Source organism: Equus quagga, chromosome 6 (genome assembly GCF_021613505.1).
Source record: "Equus quagga isolate Etosha38 chromosome 6, UCLA_HA_Equagga_1.0, whole genome shotgun sequence".
Classification (NCBI taxonomy): Eukaryota; Metazoa; Chordata; class Mammalia; order Perissodactyla; family Equidae; genus Equus; species Equus quagga.
The window spans coordinates 93,535,301-93,548,517 of NC_060272.1; positions in this window are offsets into that span (position 1 = coordinate 93,535,301).

Below are 13,217 nucleotides of genomic sequence, written 5' to 3' on the forward strand. Positions count from 1 at the left end.
TAATAAAAAGCAACCGTGGATAGATGACTAAGTTTCATAGTGCACGAGGGTTTGTAGCCACTGTTACGTTCACCTCTGCTTTCACTCATTCATCCAAGCAATTGATACATATCGGTTCTGCATTTTTTTGCAGAACTGAGTTTTACTCAGACCAAGGCTGAATTTTAAAAAGGGAAACTTTAAATATGTTATAGAATGCCGGGTTACCGGCACCGCAACTTTTCCCCTCCTAAGGGCTTTCTTGTTATTATTGGCTTAATGACTTCATTTATTTATGTAGTTTAAAATCTTTTTATTTCTGTCATCCACTTATGCAACACACAAATGTATTCATACATACAATTAAGTCCATCAATATTAAAATAATAAACTACTTTTCAGTAATATTTGATATCAGGAAAAAAAAAAGATAAAAATAAAAATCTCTCCTATGTGTTTTCTCCATAAGGGAATCCCTAACAGGTTACATCTTACCCTAGATCACAGAAGAAAAAACTTTGCTAGATGATGCTTGTCCACAGAAAATAACCTTTCTGTAGTTCCTTACCATAATATTCTGGAAACTATTAGCATCCCTTCCTTGCTCATCTCATCTGTAGTGAAGACAAATAGGAACAGACAAGTTGGAAGGTAAGGAGGCCCAAATTGGGCAGGATCCAGTTGACATTAACCCATTGTTCCCCTTTTGTCCTACCAAGTCTACAGGTCAGTTGTGAATTAGCACTCTGAATCCCAGTGCATTTTTGCATTCACTGTTTCTTCTAGGTAAAGCTTGGTCCCTTTTAAGAGCTTTGACTTGTTGAATCTTTCACTGCTCTGCAATTTAATATTACAATCCTTCTTCCACCCATCCTACTTTGCATTTCCGACGCTACTAGCCTACTCTATTTTTCCTATAGTACTTTTCACGTTTTAAAATACTATATTCTTATTATATTTGCTATCCATTGTCTCTACCACACTAGAATATAAATTCTATAAGGGTAATGAATGTTTTATACCTTTGGTTCATTGATGTAAATGCTGGCACATAGAGTGTACTCAATAAATATTTTCAAGTGAATCAATGGATAAATGAATGAATGACAGTTTCCCTGTCCATTAAAAAAATTCTAAGACCTATTTTCCTAACATTTCCTTTTACCCATCCAAACTCCATTTTGCCTCTAGCGTTCTTGTTCCTGAATTTCATTTGTTCTTCAATTGACCTTGTCAGCTTGTCACGTGGCTGACCTGCTTCACAATTCTCAAGATTTCCCACTTTATTTCTTGAACCCTGGTCAGTGTCTTCCTTTCCTGGCAGGATGATCTTCTAGACATAAGATCTAGGTAATTTTCTCTGTGTATTCCCATGGGCAGCCCTGACTAGAAATGGTGAGGTCCTGTGAATGGATTTTGGTGAACAGTATAAGTTTTATTTAACTGAAATTATTTAAAATCCAATTTTAAAGTTACTTTAAAAAGATTTTACTTTGTAAAAGTAATACATGCAAAGTGTGATTTAGAAAAGAAAATAAATTCACCCAATTCTACTATGAGATAAATCTGGAGTTAATATTTTAAATTGCATTATTATTTTTCTTTGAACTGAACTGACTGCTTAAGTTAAAACCAACCAATTAAGTCATAAAAACAGAGTTCCAGTGATCACATTTTATAAAATCCTCCAAAGCTTACGAAAGGATACAACGAGAAAAGGGATAAAAATAGGATACTGGGAATTAGGATAAAGAGAGTTTTTCATAAAGGGAGGGCAGTCTTGCAAAGAGTTCCCTGACCCCAACTCACTATTAAACAAGTTGAACTTGTTCGTATGCAGAGCTCATGTCTATAAAAAGAGCTTTGTGTGGAAACGATTTCAGAGAAAGTTAGGAGAAGCTAAATTTAGGCCAAATTCCTCACACTATTCAGTAGTGCTAGGATGATCAACTCTTCCGGTTCCCCTGGGACTGAGGAGTTTCTTGGATTAGAGTCTTTCAGGGCTAAAACTGAAAGTCCCAAGCAACCTGGGACAAGTTGGTCACCTGTGCAGTACCTCAAGCTGGGTGGACATCTGGGAAAAAAAATCTAAGTGTTTATGTGTAAGGTTTGCCTTAAATAATTGCTTAGTATTTGGTCAACAGAAGTGTTATCAGGCAATTCTTTATGATTGCAATTTAAAATAAAGTAAAATAAAACCACCACCACAGAATGAGGATAAAAGAATGACCATTTAACGAAAGTAAATCAAAAGGTAAAGTGGGCCCAAGCTGATGTCAAGAGCACAGAAGCACCTCAATCTCACTCACCTGTAGGAGATCAGTGCTTATCAATGTCTTTGCATCCGCCAGGCAGAGTCAGCAATAAGGGAAGGATGTAATTCAAGTGACTTGGATTAACTGAGAAGCAGGAAAGTCTCCCTTTTCTCCAGACCCTGACAGGAACAGAGTGGTCAGCCATGTCATCCAAAGCAAGTCTCAGACTGAGTCCATCTTAAGTCAATTAAAAAAACCCAAAAGACTGCACATTTTCTACTGAAATTGTTCAAGTGACGGTGCTGCCCCTGGGTGCTGTGTAGGTAACAGGAAGGCAAATGGAAAGGAAAATTCTGAGCACTCAGAACGCCTCCCTCTTTGAGTTTGTTTACTAATTTCCAACAAGAAAATGACTTTCAGAAGATTCTACCCATGAAATGAAATTAAGAGCAACTAAGGAGAAAACAAAGCTAGGAAAATATCCTCTGGCTTTTGAGAGAAAAAGATAGAATTAAAAATTGGAATTTAAATTAGGAAGAGATTTTCCAAAACTCAAAATTTCAAGGGTTAAAAGAAGGTTATGGAATTATAACTGTGTCATTACTGAAAGCTTTATTAAAAATATGAGGTTTTTGAAGTAATCTAAACACTAGTTTTATGTTAGAAATTACCGAGGTGCTAACCAGGTACCTTTTTAAGCAAACGGGTACTTAGCTGTTGTGTTAAGGAAGTGGTGGAACAGGGCTGTCTTCAACAGAAGCACTTTCCTAGTGCAAGAATTCTCTTGAGCAATCCCAGTTAGACCAGTAACTCACAATCGATGAAATACGAACAGGAACTTAAACATAATCAAAATGCTAAAATCAAACAGATTACCCAACCCTGCTGAGTTCAAAATACCAGTTTCTCCCTTAGGTAATTGTAATAACTCATATTTGAATATCATTTTCAAACTTAGTCTCCCAACCACTCTGCGACTGAGGTGTTAAGATAATTCCTATTTATATACTCGGAAACCGAGGCCGGGGAGATTTATGCTGACTCAAACTTTTACTGCTACTAAGTTCAGGGGCTAGGATTGCACTCAGTTCCTTTGATTTCAACATTATCCCATAAACATAAAACAAACAGTTTAATCTTACAATGTTTTGACTATTAAACAGATAGCACCTTTTTCAAGATTATCTTTGCCTTATATTATTAGGCACAGAAAGTTCTGGTCACTCACTTCAGCAATTGCAGGGGCGAGAGACTTATTACTTCCTTCATGTTGAGACATTGATGAAACCTCAGGGGTTGCAGCAGAAAAATCAGTGCCAGATGGCTGTAGGATAGATGCTCCTGAAGATTCCACTACTGTCAAGTCACCCCAACAGAAGTGTCCTCGATGCTGATGAAGTTGGAGACAACACATGCGGGCCATCTGTCCCAGCCACATGGCTTTTAACAAGGAAAATCTCTTAGGGTAAAATGAATGAAGACTAGATACAAGGAAAAAAACATCTAGGATACATTCTTGTACGTCTGCTGGTCATTAGCTAATTATGGATGAAGATAATTAAGACAAGTCTCCAAGAGTTTCCCCATTTGGCAGGATTAGCTACAATTTCTGAACATGGAAAAACACGTTGAATGATGAAAAATCAATTTTGTTGACAAATCTGCTTCAAGGAAGTCCAAATAAATGTCACCATAATTTTTTACTGGAATGTATTACTTTTTTCCAAATATATTTGAGGTGGCTTCTAACAAAAGACATGAGAGAAATTGGACTAGAAAGGCCAAACCTGAACATGGTCAGAAATGATCACTGCTGGCAGCCAATGTGTTGCAACCAACTGGTACAGAATTATGACTGTGACAGGGGACTTTTAAATCAAATTAGGGCCATTTCAAGCATTTGAGTCTTTCTTACCATCAAGAAAAGGCTTAATAATATGGTACTAGAAAATCTAAAATCACTTGTTTTTCTCTTTGATAGTGACACATAAAAGCCATACATGACTTCTTTCCATGAGTATCATCATGACACTGTAATCACACTTGGAATCCAGGAAACCAGATTTCTAGGAAAATGTGCAAGGTAATGAAAATTCTTACCTGGAGGCTCCTACCTGGAAATGCGTCTCAGCAAGAGATGATTGTTGCAGGTGCCCCATTGGTGTTGATTCGTTGATGCTTTTTGGCGGGGTCAGGAATGTCAAGACTAAAGGGAAATTTGTTTAGGGCTGCTGTACTTTGTCTGCTTTAAAACAGAATGAGAATTTCTTGGTATACGATTCCAAGAAGCAGAGCCACTGATGGCTGACTCTTCAATATGCTTTAGGAACATCATTTAGACAAAGAATCTCTTTAAGTTTCAGGTTGGGAGCCATATTCAATTGCTTAGCAGTGCTATTTCTGAGTAGCTTTTCATTTCCTGCTGTTGTCCAACTTTTTTTGGTAATAGAGTTCCTCCTTGTCATCATTGTCACAAAGTGTGTTGGGGCATCAATAACCTGGCACAGAACAAGCACGCCTTTCACAACAGTTCTTTGTGGGGACTCAAACCACTTCAAGTCACCACAACATCAACTCTAATACCTCCGAGAGCGGAAGTTCCCCAACTTTGTCAGTTCGTGGTGACGCTAGTGTCTCAGGAATTTTCTTGTGGTGTCCCTAGGCCAAAAGAAATACTGAACAGTTGTTTATTAAGTACTTAGGCCCAAACAACTCAATATGTATTTATGTCCTAACAACTTAGTAACCATCTGAAGAAAATAGTAGACATATATTGAAAGACAAAAATACTATTTTTATTTTATTCTTAGGTAATCATAATTACTTACTAATATAGGGTGGTTGTACCTGTTGTGCACTGCACAACTTCTCAAACTTGGAATCAGATTGGATGCTGCCACTCTCATTTCCTGGTCCACAGTGATTTTCACACAGTACGTGTTTTATATTACAGCCATCGCTTAATATCCAGCTACACATAGATACGACATCATCAAAGCAATGTAGTGCAATCTAATGTTGAAACTGTCAACTTCCCGGAGCTAGTGGTTTGCATGGTGCCCAAATATCCTGTGACCAAATATGGCTAGGCTCCCTTAGCGATTTAAAATATTCCGTGGTGCCCTCTGAGTTCCCTGTGGCAGGCTCAGGTAGCCTTAGTGGAAAGGTGGGAGTTGCGGTCCTGGGGAGTTGTAGTAACGGTGCCTGCGAGCAAAAATAATAATGCTATTGAGATAGTGTACTCAGGAGACTGATCAAATTGAAAGCAAAAGCCATGTGGAGCATGTTCTCAGAAGTCACAACTTGTCTGGATGAAAGAGAATGTGGGCATTGTGGATAGCAGTGGTTGGGGACCTTGGGAATTGTTGTCGCTCTCAACAAGGGAGAGGGAATTTCAAAAAAATTGTATTTGTAGGTGGCCTGGCTTTCTGCAGGGAGAGATGGAGAACATAGTAGAGGTGGATGAGACACCTTAAAGTACGAACGCATCATCTGAAGCTTCTAAGTCATGAGGAGGAAGCTGTAATCGTGCCTGCTGCTTCTCTGTATATTGTATTTTGTCTCAGTCTCTTTAGGCACGTATTCTGTACAAATATTTATGGTTAATCCTGTCTTTAAAAACTTGGTCTTCTAAATATGCTAGTCCTATGAACCTCACCCTAGGCCACCTCACAGCTTGGATGCGCTCTGAACAAATGATTCAGCAGCACTGCATGAGTGTTGAAGAAGATCAAAACCATAAAGATTGAATTTCTGAAGTCTAGACGTTCAAGGAAATCATATACTAATGAGACTCATCCTTTCTAGTTTCACTCTGTTCACATTTGCTAAAGAGCTTTGGGGCAAGCAATCAATTGACGAAAACAAGACCCCAGCAATGATTAACAATTAAGTTGGTTTTTTATTAAAAAAAAAGTCATAGTAACACGTTATTCAGGAAGGTTTGCTGGGTCACAGATGTGTGTAAGAAAACAGAGTATGGTGATGTGAAGGAATTTAATTTTTGCCCTGGTTAAACTGCCAATTAACTTCATGGTTGTAGGTCAAAGCCATCTTGCCACCCTGGACTTCACTCCACTTACCTGCATGTACAATGGTGGACTTTTGATGTCCTCTGAAGCCCATAAAAATCATTGACCCAACCAGCCAAACACTTGTATTAAAGGAGGAGGACATTACTGCTCAGTTTTGTTTTTTTTTTTAAATTTTGTTGTTGTTGTTAGTGCTGTTGAATGGATTCCAACTCCTAGCGTCCCTGTGTACAGCAGAGGGGAACCCTGGCCAGTGTTTCTGCGCCATCCGCTCATCTTCCAGCACTGTATCAGACAATGTTTTGCTGCTATTCATAGGGTTTTCATGGCCAATTTTTTCGGAAGTGGGTGGCCAGTTCCCTCTTCCTAGTCTGTCTTAGTCTGGAAGCTTCGCTGAAACCTGTCTACCATGGGTAACTCTGCTGATATTTGAAATATCGGTGACATAGCTTTCAGCATCCAGCAACACGCAGCTGCCACAGTATGACACCCGACAGACAAAAGGTGTGCTTCCTTAACAGGGAAATGAACCCAGGCTGTGGCAGTGAGAGTGCTGAATCTTAACTAGACCACCAGGACTGGCTTTTTAATTTTTTGACTGTGGTGAAAAACACCTAACATAAAATTCATGATCTTAACCATTTTTAAATGTGCAGTTTGATAGAGCTAAGTATATTCATATTGTTGTGTAACTAATCTCCAGAACTTTCAACTTGCAAAACTGAAACCCTGTCCCCATTAAACAATAACTCTGTCTCTTGCCAGCCCCTGGCAACCACCCTTCTACATTCTGTCTCTCTGAATTTGACTACTCTTGATACCTTATATAAGCGGAATCATACAGTATTTCTCTTTTTGTGACTGGCTAATATTCATTTAGCATAAAGTCCTGGAGTTTCGTCCATGTTGTCACACATTGTAGGATTTCCTTCATTTTTAAGGCTAAATAATATTTCATTATATGTATATACTACATTCTGTTTATTCATTCATCCATCAATGGACCCTTGGGTTGCTTCCAGCTCTTGGCTATAATGAAGAGTGCTGTTCTGATCAGGGGTGGAGCTACTGCTGAGTTTGAAAGGAGAGGAATGCATATTTATCGTCCCTAAGCCCCAAGGATATTGCAGGACTGTCAATACTCTTCTGATTTCATCGAGAGAGTTTCCTGAGGTAAGGGAGGCAGGTCACCAGGGTGCTTCAACTCTCTTCTGGGGGACCTCTGGGAGGTTTATTGGAAATATCATTTCCAGATGTGTCTCAGGACTAAAATGTATTTCCTTCTGTTTTATTGCCAGTCATTAAAGGAAACAACAGGGAAAGAGAAAAACAAAGTTATGTCTTCCAAAATGTGAAACGTCTTCACCATTGAGACAGTTTTATTGTGAACTTGAATCTCCAAAGACAAGTCTTGTTTTTAATTAGTTACAGATTCAAACTCTTATGAAAAAAAGTCTCTCGGGGATTAAAAACTTTTAGCCCCACATATTATTACATCTGTCCCACTTCAAAAGTGTTACACAAAAGGATATTAATATCTGTGACTAATTTATATATCTGAGTTAAGCCCGACTTCCTGACTTTTTCTTTAAGCAAGAGGCTCAGAACTTTTCAAGCAAGTTTTTTGTTTGTTTAGTTTTTTGTTTTTTAATGAAAAAAAGTCACTCTTTAAGCCAGATTAAGACTCCTACTCCTAGATGTTCAATCACTAATTAGCTACATAGAGTGTCTATTTTTGACTTCGAAGCAGCCAAGCGTCGCCTGTAACTGAAGCCACTCCTTACTTCCCATATTTGCATTCTGTTTGTTTGTTTCTGTATATTCTGCTACCTCAAGCACTTTCTTTCCTAAGCAAGCTATATAAAGCTCATGTTGAGTGCATCCAGAAAATCTTTTAATGAAGAAAGGCTTTCAGCATCACTGACAATATTTTTTTTTATCATATTCACATATAAAACGCTTGGAGAAATGTCATCAGGGGAATCTATTCCAAATTAGATGTTCACTTTGAAATAGGAAAAACAACTTCTACTAAAATAAGGAAATAAACCACTTGGAATCCATAATTTCCATTTTCCTTGCTTGTGGTAAACACAGGTGTAGAGGTCCCACGCTTGCATCACTCCGGGTAAAACTCTATATTTAAAGTCTTTAGACCAGTATTGCCATGTGAGCCATATATGTACTTTGAATTTTTCTAGTACCCTCATGAAAAAAATAAAAAGAAATAGGTGAAATTAATTTTAACGTTAAATTTTATTAAGCAAATATATCAAGAATCTTATTTCAAGATGTAATCAATATAAAAATTATTAATGAGATATTTTACTTTTTTGGCATTAAATCTTCAAAATCTTGTGTACACGTTATGCTTACATCTCAATTTGAACTACCATGTCTCAAGCCTCAATAGTGGCATGTGCCTAGTGGCTACCATATTGGACAGCACATGCAGTATTAGATGACTATTTTCATTTGAACTGTTCTGCCTTTTATAACAGTTTATATAGATTTATAGTTATATGTTCAATTTATATTTATATCCTTTATATTTATATATGCATTTCCAAATATTCTAGACTTTTAAAAGGCCCAATGTTCTGACACTGATGAGTATCTATTTATTCTATCAAAAATTCCCTCCCTTCACAAAGCAATTCATCACAGGCTTCTTTTGAAAAGTGAGAGTTTCTGGATTATGTCAAATGATTTAATTTACAGAAATGTAATTTTCAAACAAAGTTTTAAGAGCAACACAAACGCTATGTAAACCAAGAAACATCTGTATATCTTTACAATAAAGAAATTTAATTGGAATTCAAACCTCAGTCCTCCTGGGTAATAGAGAAGAGGTGAAAAGTGAGTCAGGATAACTTAACATCTGGAATACCTATTTATTGTGGTTCTCTCTTCATTGTGTGAGGACAATTGCTTTACCTGCACTCAGATATTTAAATGGCACTTACTTTATTTAGATCAATATAGAGATTTTTCTAAGTTCAAGGTGTAAAGTATGTACCACATCTTCCTTTGATTCCAGGATTAAACACATACAAACTCATACGGTAGTTTTAAGTTAAACAACGTAATGTAAACTTGCATGTTGTAATTTTCGGCTCCTTGCAGAGAGAATGATAGACTGTTAAAAACTGGATCTCATATATTTTCTATTTCAGCTCCCTTGATCTCACAGATGAAGACAGACCAAGAATTACTGACTGACTGGTAGAGGATCACACACCTATTCAACACCCAGCCTCCAATCCTTTCGTGTTAAAAGAGATTTCCTCTTCCCTGCCTTGTTCTTCTTCTTGTCGCTTACCTTTCTCTTAATCCTGGTTCTAGCTTTCTTTGGTTGTCAGAGTAAATGTCAAGGCCACTGGATAGTGATCATATCAACCTGGATGGTTTTAGGTTTGGTGATGTTCTGAGCTTAAGTCTCATAACAACTCATCATCTGTCTAGTCACAATTGGCAAGTTTTGATGTCTTCAAAGGCATCCAAATACATTGTGATTTTTCTACTCTTATTTCTACCAGACATACTCCAGGGACATTAAGTAATCAACAAGCACAAACAGTAGGACTTTGTTATGGGGAAAAAAGCAGAGGAAGGGAATTCCCAAAGGAGATAAACAAGGGGATATAAAAATGCTTGGCACACTGAAGAACAACAAAGAGTCCAGTGCCAGTGGACCATTGGGTCTGTGGCAAGAAGTGGTTACAAAACAGCCTAGGTAGGCAGAAGGACCAGATTCTGAATGATCTTGCCTGCTGGGCTAGCTACTGAGTTTGCTGTGTAGACAATGGAGAAGCAACCACTGCTCTGTGTGTGTGCATAAGCAAGTATGTTTTAAGCAGGACAGTGACACTTTTAGGCTGTGTTCTAGAAAAATAATGGAGTTAACAATATAGCAGAAGGATTTGAAACAGGAAGGCTGGATGAGAAATGGTTGCAGTGGACCATAGGAGACCATATCTAAATAAATTTAGATATTAATTGATTGTAATAGTATTTAATGTTCATTGAGACTTGTATGCATTGTCTCATTTAAATCTTCCCACAGCCATGCAAGGAAGTTTCTGTTATCATTCCCATTTTAAAGTCAGGAATTCAGAGAAGTTACATAACTTTTTCAAGGACAAGTGACGGGTCTATATCAGCTGCATCTAAGCATTCTTTTAAAATCATGCATTAAATTAGCAAAAATGTTTTGAGCATTCTTTCCCAATATAGGTATTCTAATTTATACATTTACATATGTGTTACTGTCTTTCCACACATTAAATATTAATAAAACATTATTTTATTTCAGCCTAATGAATCATTTGGTGTACTTACTGGGTTGTATTTACCCACTTTGGAGACCACTGGTCTATATAAATGAATGTCTTCAGATGTTGCATGAGCCTTAAACTGACAATAGACCTCAGGCTTAGAAGCTGGCTGCTTCACATACTAATGTTAACTCTCTGGCCCCTGAAGTCATCTGAGTTTGAGACTCTGTATTACATCTCACCATCAAGCTAAAAGGACTACTTGTGCATTCCACATGCATATAATCCTGGATTTACTTGTTTGTTGTGATTTTTGACTTGTTCATAAAGAAATATGTTCAGGGGCCGGCTCTGTGGCCAAGTGGCCGCACTTTGCTGCGGCGGCCCAGGGTTCGGATCCTGGGCGCGGACATGGCACTGCTCATCAGGCCATGCACGTTGAGCCAGTGTCCCACATCCCACAACTAGAAGGACGTGCACCTAAGATATACAAGTATGTACCGGGGTGGGGGCGGGGGGGGGGGGGGGGGGAAAAAAAGAGGAAAAAAAAAAAAAAAAGAAATATGTTCAATGGTTGAGCTTAAAGTTTCTCCCAGAGATAATTTAGTTCACCTGACTTATACTACAAGTGAGAAAAATGAGGCACAGAGGAGTATAACAAAATAGCTGCTCAAGTCAGAGGTAGAGCCTGTTAGAGACAGGATTAGAACTCAGTTTCCCATGCTCACGTTTTCCTTTCAGGTACATGGGCTCTCTCACTGGTGTCTTACTATGTAAATTTCTTGAGCATCCAGAGAATGTTTGACCACTTGTTAATGTGATTGGCTGTAGAACTATTTAGTAAATTCTACATGATTATAATAACTATTTAGGATAGTTGTTTGCAGCTCTGGTTCTATTAAAATCACTTGGGGGAACTTTTAAAAATACTAAAATCCAGGTCCTCACTTGCAAAAGTTCTTTTTAAATCATTCTGGGATGGGCCATCAAATATTCATAGTTTTAAAAAGCTACTCAGCTGATTCTAATGTGCAGCCAGTGTTCAAATCTCTGCTTAAGACCTATTCTGATTTCATGTCTGTCTCAGAGCAACTAGGAGACACACTTGGTTGTAAATATCAGGCCTGAAATTGTTATTGAGCCATATCATATAGATAAAAAAGTAGATAAGATACAGAGAATTTGAGAAATATAACTCAAAGGATTGATTTAATAGATATATACTTAATTTTCTACTTTGTAACTAAAGAACACACACTTAGTTTTGAAAGGCCTATGAGACATATAAAAATTATCATATTCTAGGCTTCAAAACAATAAAATATAAACCACTTAAAATAATAAATCCAGGAAGAACTATGTGGAACCAGCAATGAATGCAACCAAAAAGGCTTTTCTGATGGACATTAGATAAGAGTCTAATCATGGCAACATTTCATATTTCTGGATGGAAATGTTCGATATTTCATAAGTAACCAATTGTTCCCAGTTTCTTTTAAAAATATAATTCCAATAAAAATGAGTTTTTTGGCTGGAAAATTATCAAATTTATTTTAAAGTTAATATGGAAAAATAAATAGGTAAGACCAGCAAAGCAAATTTAAATACAAAAGAAAAGGATTGGGGCAGAGTGATTAAGTTCGCACACTCTGCCTCAGCAGCCTGGGATTCGCTGATTCAGATCCTGGTTCAGATCCTGGGCATGGCCCTGCGCACTGCTCAGCAGGCCATGCTGTGGCAGCATCCCACATAGGAGAACTAGAATGACTTACAACTAGGATATACAACTATGTGCTGGGGCTTTGGGGAGAAAAAATAAAGAGGAAGATTGGCAACAGATGTCAGCTCAGGGCCAATCTTCCTCACCCGCCCACACCAAAAAAGCATATCTTTAAAAAAAAGAAAAAAGAAGAAAAGGGTTATAGTTCTTAAAAAGCACGACACAATTAAAACAGTAGGTACTGTGCAAGAACAAACAGATAGATCCACAGAACTGAAGAGATATTACAGAAACAAAATTTATACATAAGAATTTAGTGTATTTAAATGGCACATTTTCATATCAGGGAAGAGAGGAAGCATAATACCAATTCTTAAGAAATTTGTTAACTAAAAAATTATATATCCCTTATAGCACGTTACATGAAAATAAGTTCCAGACATACTAAGAGTTAAATGTAGAAATGGAGCTATTTGACAATTAGAAAAAGCAGTAGTGACAATCTGATATTAGTATATGGGCATTTCTAAGCACAGAAGGAAAGTAGAAAATAATTTCGACTATATAAAATATAAAAACTTCTCTTATATCCAAAACATGCCATAAATGAAATTAAGAAACTGTAGGCAAATCATCAAATTTTTTGCAATTGGATGTCAGAGGGTATATAAAGAGTTTTTATGAATTAGTAAAAGAGAAGCATCTCAACAGGCAAATGGGCAAAAAACAATAAATTGCAATTCTCATATGAGAGATTCCAATGGGCAAGTGAAAATTCAAAATATATAAAGAATATGCACCTCACTAGTAATCAATCTAGTAATCAAAAATGCAGAAGACATAAACAACTAGACACTATGTCTATCAAATGTCTAAAATAAATAAATAAAATAAATTTTTAAATTATTAATAAATTAATAAATAGTTAAAATAAATTAACATTTTTATTATTGGG